This window comes from Colias philodice, chromosome 31 (genome assembly GCF_061535455.1).
Source record: "Colias philodice isolate Cphi_HAF_F1 chromosome 31, ilColPhil1 Martin Lab GWU primary, whole genome shotgun sequence".
NCBI classification, from domain to species: Eukaryota; Metazoa; Arthropoda; class Insecta; order Lepidoptera; family Pieridae; genus Colias; species Colias philodice.
This window is the reverse complement of record NC_143116.1, coordinates 3,842,002-3,854,267: the sequence shown is the minus strand read 5'-3', so window position 1 is coordinate 3,854,267 and position 12,266 is coordinate 3,842,002. Positions and strand designations below refer to the sequence as shown.

The 12,266-nt window shown below is 35.6% G+C and overlaps 1 protein-coding gene across 2 annotated transcripts in view; it reads left to right on the top strand.

Moving 5' to 3' along the window:
• The window catches only part of CycG (cyclin G), a 39,069-nt gene that overhangs the window by 11,840 nt on the left and 14,963 nt on the right, over positions 1-12,266 (top strand). For both annotated transcript variants that reach the window (XM_089713658.1, XM_089713659.1), the window contains exon 2: positions 11,615-11,780. The gene's annotated coding sequence lies outside the window, so the exon portion shown is untranslated. The remainder of the gene's footprint in view (positions 1-11,614; positions 11,781-12,266) is intronic.

Here is a 12,266-nt window from a genome sequence, read left to right as displayed (position 1 = left end):
TTTTTTTTTTTTATTTCTCTGAAGACCACGAGATTTAGAAGCATGCATAAATAACGTCTCCAATCCGTCGAAAAGTCTTTAGTTTTTGAATGTACAATTTGCATATTAGCTATTAAAATATAAATTCAACACTATTTAGTATTTATCAACTACAACCGAAATTTTAAATTCACGAATAACGAACCAACGAACTGCTCGACTCGCGCCATCGGCAATCGTTAGGGGTCACGTAGCGTTGCGTTAAAGGGGTCAATGCGATACTGTTGAAATAACTAAATACATAATATTATACTAGCCTGCAGTCCCGGCAAACGTTGTTCTGCCTTACTCTTATCTGTTGCCGGATCTTCTCCGTAGATACCTACTGCTTTCCGAATCGGTGGTAAATATTAAAAATATGTAATGACGATTCAAAAGTGCTTTTTTTTTATGCTGCGATAGGGGAGCACTTGGCCACGATCTCGCCTGATGGTAAGCTGAGATGTGGCCTAAGATGGAGCGTGCTTCCCTAGAATGTACCTGTTCACTCTCCTCTTGAAGACCCCCATATTGTACTCATCGGGGAACACAGATTCAGGAAGCATGTTCCAGTCCCTAGCGGTTCGAATAAAGAATGTCGATCCGAACCGCTTAGTCCGGGTACATGGAACGTCAACCATGCTTCTAGAAGAAGTTTCATTGAATAAATAAATGCTTGAGTTTATCACTTACGGGCATGAAAAATGGATGAGAGATTCTTAGACCTACGCGATATGCACACAAAATTGTTTGCAGTGGATAGATAGGGTTTTGGATGGAAACTGTACAGAAAAGTACCTAAATATGTATTACTTTTATATTTAATTTCCATCCCATATTTCCATTCCAGAATATTCTACAAAAGGCTTCAGCTTTGTTCTATATTCGAACTTGAGTTCTATATTTGAAATTCCATAGAGTTACGTAAACAAAACGTCAATGTGTGAGCTATGACGTCACACGTCGGTTATCCGCCCTACATGCGTGCTGTCTTAGGGCGCTTGTGCACTACAAGGAATTTTACTGTCCGGCATTCCGATTTTTTACGGTCCGGTTTGGCATGAAAAAACCGATGAATTGCTTGTGCACCTGTCCGTCTTTACTCGGATCAGTGCGGTACAGTTCAAGGAAGTATGGAGGTATAATGCTATCATAAATGATTGTTTTCGCATTTTACAAGAAACGAGTAAAAATATAGAAGGTGAAATATTATATTACTTCGTTATAATAAAAAGTAAAGATTTAAAATGCGTGTTTCACTTATTTATTTTAATCGGTGACGAGGAGCTAAATCTATTCCCACTGGAACTTTAACTTACCAACACTTACTTAGATAATAATTATAGGTCAATGCTTGGTCAATGTATATAAAATAACAATACCGACTTCTCAAATCTCATTGCCAGCTAAAAGAAAGTAAAACAAGAGCTTGCTTTCAATTGGCATATGTAATAAAAAGAGTAAAATCCAAGCAAGTGGGCACTCGAAAACAATTATACCTACAGCGACTCGTAAACTCAAAAAACCATCCGGAATAGGGAAAAGTAAAATGTCGGACAGTAAAATTACGTATAGTGCACAAGCTAGTATTTAGATTAATTGCGTGCCATACCGGACCGTAAAAAATCGGAATGCCGGACCGTAAAATTCCTTGTAGTGGACAAACGCCCTTACGGTGTTTTGTGTAATGTGGAAGGAAACAAGCTTGAAATATGGGTAAATTTATACGTAATAAACTAATAATGTTGTTTTCGTTCTTGTGAATTTTGAGAACATGTTGAAAACGTTGGTTTATGTTGCGTAGGTAATTTTTATCCTTGTTAGTCTTTTCTTATTCACATACTTACTATATTAATTGAAATTTATATGATGTAATTAAAAAAAGCTTAGCTTAGGTTGGCAAAAATTCATGAAAAATGATTCTGTAGTGTCGTTGCGAATTCTATATATTCGACTCTATAGTTTTATTAATTGTCTCTGGTCGCAAACAATTAAAATTCCATATTTAAACATCCCACGCGTAGTCAACAACCTCTCTATTGGTCCTTTATATCCGCACTACGTCCTACTTTCGCGTCAATAATGCCGAAAATAGAAGCGTTTGAAATTGGAACGTCGCGCGTTCTAACGGTATTCCATTTTTGAAAATATTATCTATGTAACGGCTTAAGGGTGCACTCACACACATCAGTCACCGTCACGGCACCGATGACTGATCGGTGACGGTTTGTGTACGTATCCACAAACACCAGTCACCGTCATGTTGTCCGTCAGTCACGTCGCCGGTTTGACTGAATCATTGAACACATACATCAGGTTAGTCAGTGATTAGACGTGTGTCACGCTAGAGAACATGTAGCAATTATTGACGGTAGCACGACGCTGACTGAACTGAGACGTGACGGCACCGGGTGAGTGGGGATAAAAGTATGATACATGTATGGAAAGATTATTTGACGTGCCTGACCGGTGACGTCACTGATAGATTTCGTGCCGGCGACTGTCGTGTGGGAACAGAGTCATACTAGAACTATAGATACATATTTTTTTTTAATCCTGTCCGGTGACGTGCCGTGACGGTGACTGATGTGTGTGAGTGCACCCTTAAAGAGGTCACGCATGTTCTTCCCCTAGATACGATATTTTTTTATGCAAATATAGATTATAGAATGGCGCAGACAAACAAATAGGTGAACCATAAACATAATATTGTGTTTAGACCGGTTTTTTTAACGAACTTCAAAAAAGGAGGTTTTTCGATTTGACTTTTTATTTTTTAAAGCCTTTCGATTGGTCTCATTAAAGTTTTATTTAAGTAGTTAAAGACGGTTTAGTATTTTGAAATAATCATTTATTAAAGTTTTGTAGAATATTAAAAAAAAATACGTGTGGCACTCGAGGACTGCCGCGGTAAAGCTATTTATTGCCTAGCATCGCTGTGCCGGTTGGAGTGGGGCGGGGGGGCGTTAGGTTTTTTCGTTACGGAATTTTTACATTCGATCGCTGCGCTTTAAAAGTTTCCTTCTATATAAGTACATACCTAGTAAATAATTATTACTTATACTGGTATGAAATGAACAATTATAATAGCTATATGTTGAACCAAACAACAAATAAATAAATCTTCAGCTTTATAATATTAGTACTTATATCTTTAAAATACCATTTGGTGTGTGTTTACCTCTGTGAATTTTTTTGCACATATCGCTATAAATTAAATGCATATCTAGTAGAAAAAGAAAATTATGTCCATTGTGCACGTGAGAGTGTGTGCGATTTCACTCTGTCGTCAGTTCATTAGTGTACGATATACGTATTTATTGCCACAGATTAAGAATTACTAGATGGTGCAGTGTTGATTATAAGAAGTGTCAGTGTGTATTTATATTACCTAGCTGAAAACTTACTTAGAAGTTTTTTTTTGCGCTTCAATAACGAATTTTTTAGCTACTTACATCTAATTTGAAAACAAACGTAAATATTGCTTCACATGGATTATACCATTAATTCGTTTGAATCATTATTAACTAAAATTTCACAAAATAGCGCTGAACTCAACCTATTTTTAGTCGTATTAGAGACACACGTTCAATGTTCATATTTACCTATTACTTGATATTAGGACAATGTTGTAACGATTGGGGGCGTAAATGTGACAAACATTTCAATATTGAAGTGTATTATATATGTTCAATGTTGAAGTTATTTAGGGTGCTTTTGCAGCATTATGTGCGAGCATCTGCAGCGAGGAATATGTTTCTAAATAATCAGTCACATAGCTTCATTTAGTTTGAAGTTTGAAGCGATACTATTGGTTAATTACAATCACATTCCTCGCTACACATCCTCGCACATTATTGGTGGAAAAGCAACCTTCAATTAGTCAAAAAATAACAAAAAGTATAGTATAATATGTGAAGAATATGTAGATTTCTGATGGTAAATAATTTTAGTCAATAGATTGACCAAGTCAATTATCTCAATCAACAGTTCAATTAATAGTCTCTGGTCTTAATAAAACGGCGTCTTTCTTTATTTAACGCATTTTAAACTTGATTTATTCCCGATTTATAAATAGAGTAAATCCGTTAAAATAACGGATTTTCAAATTAATTAAAATGATAACCTTATCATTAGTTTATATAATAAAATACATACTTTTGAATTTTGACATTGAACTTGTAAAAATAACTGATTAGAAATTGCATATTATAACATGTTATCAAAAAATAATCTTTATTTCATTTTAACGTCGAATTATTTTAAACAAAGAGAGAATATTAAAATTTAAAATCACAATAATTCATTTAGTTTGAAGCGTTTAGGCGCGGGACATATACAAGCGGCGCGGCGCGCTGCCGGCGCGCCTCGGGCGCGCTGCCGGCGCGCATCGGGCGCGCTGTTGGCGTCCGAAAATGATATTTATATAGAGTGGTTAAATGCATTTTCTTCATGCATAATTTAGTAAAATTATGTTTTTTGTGCTAAAAGAGATTAACATTAATTTGAAAGTAACGATTTTGTTTTGATAATTCCTTGTAAGTAAATAGCGAGGATAACCCAACGATTGCAAATATATCTTTGTTGGAAATGTTGGAATTTACTTGGAAAATTTTATAGTACTTTTAAAGTAATTTTAAAGTAGTACTGGTGTAATGATGGAAGAAAAGAAGGTTAAAATAACACAAAATTTATATTGTACTAGCGGTCCGCCCCGGCTTCGCCCGTGGTACATATTTCGCAATAAAAGGTAGCCTATGTTCTTTCTCGGGGTCTAAAGATTATCTGTGCCAAATTTCATCAAAATCGGTCCAGTACCTAGTTTTTGCGTGAAAACCATACATACATACATACATACATACATACAAACCTTTCCTCTTTATAATATTAGTATAGATAAAATATGGTTTTCAAACACAGGTTTACATTTAAACCATATAAATCTTATCATTAAAATCTCAGTTCAAAAGTATTTACAGTACTGATCATTCCACAATATTATTACAATTACAAATAAATAAAAAACACAATCAAAATCAGGATTATCTTTATTTCTGACATTGTAAATACATGGGAACTTTCATTATGCTCTTCTTCATTTTCACTTTCCCTACTGCCATCACCTGTGTAAATCATTTCATCGATTAATTCAATTCACCTTTAAAAACAAAACGAAGAAGGGTATGTAATAGCAGCTCTATATAATTCCACACAGAGAGAACATATTTTTGACTGACAGGCTACCGTCTCCTACCACCCGATTTGTTTTTGATTGTGTATGACCGTGAATTGACCTCTATTTGGATGCGATGGGGGAAGCGCGCCTGCGGTACGCCCGCGGCGCAACCGTGGCGTGCCGCCTCGTCGCCTTTCCAAAATTCTTTCATACAAAATGTATAAGAAGGACGTGGTGCAAAACAGATTCAACAGGTGCGCTTATGGCACGCCCGCGCCCGCGCCGCTTGTGTTTGACCCGCGCCTTAGCGTTTAAAGCGATACTATTGGTTATTTGCAACCACATTCCTCGCACATTATTGGTGGAAAAGTAAGCGCATTGCGTTTGCATTTGATTGTATAAACGCGTATTTTATATTATAACTAGCTTACCGCCCGCGGCTTCGCCCGCTTTGTCTAAAACCTAATAAATTATATACTAAAACCTTCTTCTTAAATCACTTTATAAAAAACCGCATCAAAATCCGTTGCGTAGTTTTAAAGATTTGAGCATACAAAGGGACATAGGGACAGAGAAAGCGACTTTGTTTTATACTATGTAGTAATAGTCTGATCTAGTAATATCTATATTCTATGATACTTGTAACCTTGATAACAGTATCACAGTATTACAATATTATTTCCTACAGTAAGGAATCGCCTTTGATGTCGCGCGATGCCGCCGCCAGCGTAGGTACTTACGCTGCCACACGAAAATACGCTAGGGTTGCAACAAATGGGAAATAAAACAATTGTGATTATTAATATTATGATGAAATCATTTATTCATATTTCATATGTACATTCAAAATAATTGCGATTATTAAATCTGATGTAATTATTTGTTCATAAATATATAATTACAGATATTCCACTGCTAAATATTATTTACGTGGACACTTTATTTTTGGATGTTATTAATTGTATATTATAACATTTAACTAAGTAATGCATTCGCATTGGGATGTACAATCTGATTAGGAAATAATGAGGACAACATATACATAGCTTTGATTTTAATTCAACAGATACAATTAATACAATCTTTCTGAAATATTGTTTCCTTCTGGGATTTCAATGTAGATTTACATCCGTAAACGGAACAGTTTGTGCGCGCCATAATAGAATATGTAAGTACCTATGTATAATAAAATTATTACACAAAAAATACGACTGCGTCGTCCTTTCGCGATAGGTAAAGCAATCTCAGCGTGATTGCTTTACGCGGCCCGCGTCGCCCGACCCCCGCCAGTTCCCCTCCGTTTCTCTGCACAAGTACATTCGTCGCACTACTGTAGGATGGTAATACTGTGACAGTATCATGTTTGCACGTGTGTTCACGTGAATACGCGTGATGTGCGTAATGGATGGATCGGAATTAGTGAGGTTTGTGTTATATAATAGGTAGGTCGCATAAATCAATTGATTTATGCGGCAGAAAGCGCTGAACAAATAGCAATTAAATACATATTTAAACAAAAAAATGTGTGCGTGTACTAGAGTACACACGTAAGAAGTGAAACTTCTTTATATCCTTATTTTTCAAAAAATAATTTACTATATACAATATTAAAGAAATACGTTAGTCACACGCTCGTCACTACCTACTTAAATATTTACACCGGCCGCTGCTGCAACTCGCTCGCTTCGCTCGCTCGGCTCGTGCGGTAGTTCAAAAGTTAACCTAAGATGCTCGTCGCTTCGTTCCTCGCTACCTATTTACATATTATTTACACCGGCTGCTGCTGCAACTCGCTCGATTCGCTCACTCGGCTCGTGCGGTAGTTCAAAAGTTAACCTAAGATGCTCGTCGCTTCGCTCCTCGCTACCTATTTGAATATTTACTCCGGCCACTGCCGCGACTCGCTCGCTTGGCTCGTGCGGTAGTTCAAAAGTTAACCTAAGATGCTCGTCGCTTCGCTCCTCGCTACCTATTTAAATATTTACACCGGCCGCTGCTGCAACTCGCTCGCTTCGCTCGCTCGGCTCATGCGGTAGTTCAAAAGTTAACCTAAGATGCTCGTCGCTTCGCTACCTATTTAAATATTTACACCGGCCGCTGCTGCAACTCGCTCGCTTCGCTCGCTCGGCTCGTGCGGTAGTTCAAAAGTTAACCTAAGATGCTCGTCGCTTCGCTCCTCGCTACCTATTTGAATATTTACGCCGGCCACTGCCGTTTTCAGCTTATAAAGGATTTCGACTTAGGCGGATTATGATTGGACAGAGAGTTTGAGGTTTATTCTTATAAATTTTGAATTCATAAAATTATAATTGAACACCTGACACCAATCAAGCAAACACGTGTTTACGTGAGTCATAGATTTATTATCGTATACTCCTAAAATGTTTTCTAAGAAACAATAGTGTACAGTTTACATTGTCGGCACGTTCTTAAAGTCGGTAACTTATTTTTGTTCGAACGATAGAGGTAATAAATTCCTAATGATCAAGTTGTAAAGGTTGTAAAATAAAAAATATTCTATATTAAAACGTATTTATAATATGTGCGTCATTAATTTCTGACTGTTTCGAAATTTGGTGCAAAATAAAATAGTGTGTAAATAAAATTTGTAAAAAATCAATAAAATAAAACAATTGAGTAAAGATCTATAGGCATATTATGTATGTATTTATACAAGATATGTTTAATATTTATACAGGGAACTTCTCAACGTGTTATCTATGAAATTATACTTTTACTCAATTGTTTAATTTTATTTACACACTGTTTTATTTTGCACCAAATCTCGAAACAGTCAGAAATTAATGACGCACATAGTACATAATATATACATATTAAGACAGAGGTTAAGCTTAAATAACTTGAAAAATAAATAACATGATCACGCCCACGTGTTGGTGTTTTAAAAAATTCAATCATAAACTGAGAATAACTGTAAATATTTTAGAATTAGAAAAATAAATATGTACCACAATAACATTCAAGTATTAGAAAAAATTTATACATAATTCCACCCACGTGCTAGTGTATCTATACATATTATCTATACATATTATAATAAAATTGAAAAAATTGAAAAATACAATCAAAAAGTGAGGTTAATTTTAAATAACTTAGAAAAATAAATACCATAATTACTCCTAAGTATTAGAAAAAGATATGTAATTACTTACTTTTTTTTTAAATTCACTGGAATTAGAATAATTAAAATAAACACTTTGATTGTGCTGATCACTTTAATATAATATTATCACGTCACCATAGAGCGTTGGAAATAAATACGAGTGCAATAGAAAAACGGCCAAGTAAAGTGGTAGGACGTACGTTAAAACGATACGATATCCCTACTCCGCTGGAGAAAGTATACGTCGAATCACGCGTGGTAGGGATAAGAAAAAAAATGTCACGAGTACGGCGTAACGCAAAAATGTAACGCGCGCGGCGTAACGCAAAAAATGTAACGCGTGCGGCGTAACGCAAAAAATGTCTCACAAAATTTTTGTCCACCCCCGATAAAGAAGTTTCACTTCAAAAAAAGAATAAGAAATCGCAATTGAATATTTATTTATTACAAAATCATATCAATTTCGAACACGCAGTTTCAATGTATCCGAGAGTAACACGAGAAAAAAAAAATACATCCGGCCCAGTTCGATAAAAAAATAATATTTTTCTCAGAAAAATTTCAAGTGTGTTCTCAAAATAAATTTACATATTTTCTACAAAAATAGATGGTACGAGAAATTTGTTGTTTTGCGTCAGATTGATAAAAAAAAGATAGTAAGGTTTATTGACTGATTGCTAAAAAACAACAAGTGGGTACATTGTACTCGTCGTGATTGTCACGATGTATTGATAGACAATCTGACAAACATATATCTTTTGTGCGCAGTGCGGGAAGGAGATATAAAGTTTAATTAGTAGGTAGGTAATAATAAGTTTTTGGTATATATTATAGAAGGATTTGAATGGTTGTTTTAATTTAAAGTTGGAGAATTATGTGACCAATTTTGGAAATTACTGTACCATGAGATAGATGCAATTTTACTGAGAAATGTAGGCTATTTTTATATGTAGGATAAAGTCCAGTCAAAGCCGGGACAATTTGTAATTACCTAGTTGAAAATGTAAATAGTTATTATCAGGTGTAATAATATAAATACAGCTCTACAACAAACGAGACTATTTTTAAATGAATTTTAATTTTTTTTTTATTTATATTTTATCTGGGTATGAGTGTTTATTTAAAAAAAAATAATATATGTGTGTTTATCATCTGGTTTCCATAACACAACCGAAAGCTTAGTATGGGATCACATCGTGCCGTGTGAAAATTGTCCTGAATTTTTTGGTGATTTATTCTTTTGACATTCAAATCATGTAAAATTGTAAAATTATATTTGTTTCAATAATGAATGCTACCTTACAAAGTCGGTTTCACAATAGGTGTATACTAGTACAGTACTCCAAAATTAATAATGCACATGCAAATCTTCGCTAATTGTCGTATTTCCAAAATGTATTTCATTTGACTGAACAAATTTTATTAAAATAATGCATGAAGAAAATGCATTTAACCACTCTATATACATATCGTCTTCGGACGCTCCGGGAATAAGACAGTTGCCGAACTGTGACGAAGATTTCTATGCGCATTATCACTTTTGGAGTACTGTAAATGATCTATGTCTTAAACCTCAAACACGAATAGAACTTCTAGAATATTCGGAGAAACAGCTTTAAAAACAAAAATGTCTGCGTAGACTTGTTTACATGCTATTTTTGCTAGCGCAAGGTCACCGAGAACAGCTGATATCAAAATAATAAAGGTTATACACAAGTAAATATGTTTGCGATGTTCGGCTGTGATTCGTTGGTGCATTGTTTATTATGCAGCTGGTGTATGACGAAAGAAATCGTAGAAAAAAGAAAAATGAAGCGATGAAAACAAATTGAAATAACACGATAGTTAGGTCTAGGAATAGACTATTGGGTAATATTATACTAATATTACTTAGACTTTAGACTAATATTAATATTAGTATAGAAGATAAATTTCACCTTCAACTTGTAGTGTAGTGTTTACGTAAAAACGCCTACCGTTTGGCAATGTTTTTGTGCTAAAACCTGTTGATGTTCACTAAATAGATGTGTGATATAGTTGCCAAGAAATAAGAAATAAGAATGTCGTAATAAGCTGATTTGGTACTACATTTTTTTGGTTTTTATATGAAGTAGGTATGGAGTTTTTTTTGTCTAGATGGCACGAATATTTAGGCGGGTCACATATTTTTTGTTATATATAGCATGAAGTATCTTAATCGAAAAAAAAAATCGATGTAGGATCGAAAGAAACTATAATATTATTATGTTTGTTTGTCAACCATTTGGTTTCCATGGTTGGTCATGGTTTTCAACGCGCCTAAAGAAGTTTCACTTCAAAAACAGTTTTGGGTGGAGCTGATAATATACTGTGTGACTCAACAATAGATATCATGAACAGGCCACATTTATCTTAACTGTTATGTCGATTTGCTAAATAAATAACATGATGTGAACGTACAATTTAGTTGTTTGAAGATGATAATTTTAACGCGGAATAAAGCTGTTCAAACAAATATTTACGAAACAAGATAAGATTAATTAATTAAAATACATTTTTTTTTTCCAAAAAATATTTTTCTAAATGCTGCATCGGATGATCGAAAATATTTACGTTTCTTTCTACCTTTTGGCAAAATGTCTAAGAGTAAAAGAGAAAGCATTAACCAAAATGACACTGGTTGCGCCTACTTTGTTGTAAAAGCATGCACACACGTAATTTTCGCATATTAACATAACTTTATTTACAGGTAAATTTATTTAGATTACTGCTACAATACATTTGTTGCGCATCCCTTTGAAGAGACCCAAATCGCGAGTAGCGACGAACCTTCGACGGTTCAATAAAAAATATAGTATTAAGGGTGTCTCACACCCGGTGTATACTAAAGCGGGTCAAGGGATAGACCGTGGCGTTTTTGTTTCTATAAACACACAAGTGTGCTCGCATTTGTATTTTTTGTGAGCATTGCGCCCTGCAATCTGTGTTCAACCACGGTTGTCATTACTGGCGTAAGAGAGCTAAGGCGGCTGGGCAATCGTCTTTCAACAAGACATTGCACCCGGTAACCTTGTTGTCCTTTGTGACGTCCCGACCTTACCATATTACCTTATCTCAAACCAAAGAATCTCCATTTATCCTAGATCTACTCTCATTGCTGACAAAGCATCGATAGTTCCTCTTCCTACGAACCCCCAAGTTTCTGTGAACCCGTAAGTTCCTACGAACCCCCAAAATTCCCGCGAACCCCCTCGCCGTGCACGCGCTACGCAAGCGAGCGACGCACGCGCACCGTTTGACGGGAGCTCTCTCGCCAGGTACTAGGGCCTCCGCGCCCGGTCGCTGCATACGACGGGAGGACGGGCCGTGGGGGGATCGGCGAGTGGCAACAGCCGGCAACAACAAGCAACAACTGGCAACGGCTGGCAACAGCTGGCGAGTGACCAGACGAGCGACGTTGTTTGCTACAGCCAACGCACTTTGGTGAGTTTTCTTTGCCGTATATAGATACGTATAGACCTATGTATATCATAGGATATACATAGGTATAGACCTATGTATATCTATAGCAATATACTTAATCTGTACTTGAATCGGTATTTATACATATGTGTATCTATATTATCAACTAGACTTCCTCCCGCGGCTTCGCCCGCGTTTTCAAAGAAAAACCCGCATAGTTCCCGTTCCCGTGGGATTTCCGGGATAAAACGTATCCTATGTGTTAATCCAAGTTACCCTCTATATGTGTGCTAAATTTCATTGTAATCGGTTCAGTAGTATTTGCGTGAAAGAGTAACAAACATCCATACATCCATACTTACAAACTTTCGCCTTTATAATAGTAGTAGGATATCTTTATATTATGTGAATCTATGTTGTATTGTCTAGATTTTTATATACTGATCAATTTTTAATAATTTTATAAGCTGCGTTACTTATAACGTTTACTATTTATATTACTCCCAA